A 1153-nucleotide genomic window follows, 5' to 3' on the forward strand; every position below is an offset into this window, starting at 1 on the left:
GATAAATTTTAAATATATTTATTAAAAAATAAAAACTTTTGTTAATAATAATCTTAAGTCTTAACCTAATAATTAAACACTTTAAAGTTTACCCGTAGAAAGAAATAGATTAAAAAAACGTGCGCAATTGAATAATCAATAGCGTCATGTTATATGTACAAAAATGGAGCTGAATACGAATTGGGTGAGGGTTGTCATCAAGGAGATTATTCTAAGCATACCTATTTTGGAATTGGTTCATCATTAATTCGCACTTCCAGTTAAAACCTATTAATTAAAAACTAGTCTCGTATCGTATGTCTAATCTAGAAGAAAGTAGAGCTTAATTGCATTTGTTTTTCAGCAATAATTTCAGCCACGTGTTTTTCACGGTTCCAAACACCAGTGTTTGACTGTCCATTGATTTATGAGAGCCATTTAGTAAACACATTTAAAACATTTTTTTTAATATTTTTTAATAATTAAAATTTAATATATATAATCAATTAAACTATGTTATTTTTGTCAAAATTATATCAAACAAATTAATTTGGCCAAAAAATTAGTGAATTAAATTTTAAATTGATCTAAATTAATATTATTTTTTATAAAAAATAACTACAATATATTTGTTATAGAAAATGACTAAAATACTCCAATTATACATATTAATTTTGAAAATCTTAAATTCTAACTCTTTACTTATCTGCCGTAATAGGGTTAGAATGATCTAGAAATATTATCATGAATGGACCAATAATATATATAATATTAAAAAATTATACAATAAATTATATAGTAAAATGTATTACAAAAATATACCGAAAGAATATATATTTTAACGTACAAAAAATATGTATGTACTCTTTACTAACGAAGTAATCGATTCATGTCATAAAAAATTCATCAATAATAGAATCTGTGTCAAGTTTTTTAACAATTTTATTTTCAATATAATTAAAAGACAATTAACAACAAATTTATCTTTCATTTTGTTTTTGAGTTATTATTCACAACATTCATAGCTGAAAAAGATCTTTCAGTTAAAACAGAAAGAATTAATACCAAATGAATCAAAAAAGACGATTACAAGAAAAAAAATATATTTTATAAAATATAAAAAAATTTATTTATTTAAAAATATTAATAATAATATTTTTTTATATTTTTTAAT

This window comes from Arachis ipaensis, chromosome B06, assembly GCF_000816755.2.
Source record: "Arachis ipaensis cultivar K30076 chromosome B06, Araip1.1, whole genome shotgun sequence".
Classification (NCBI taxonomy): domain Eukaryota; kingdom Viridiplantae; phylum Streptophyta; class Magnoliopsida; order Fabales; family Fabaceae; genus Arachis; species Arachis ipaensis.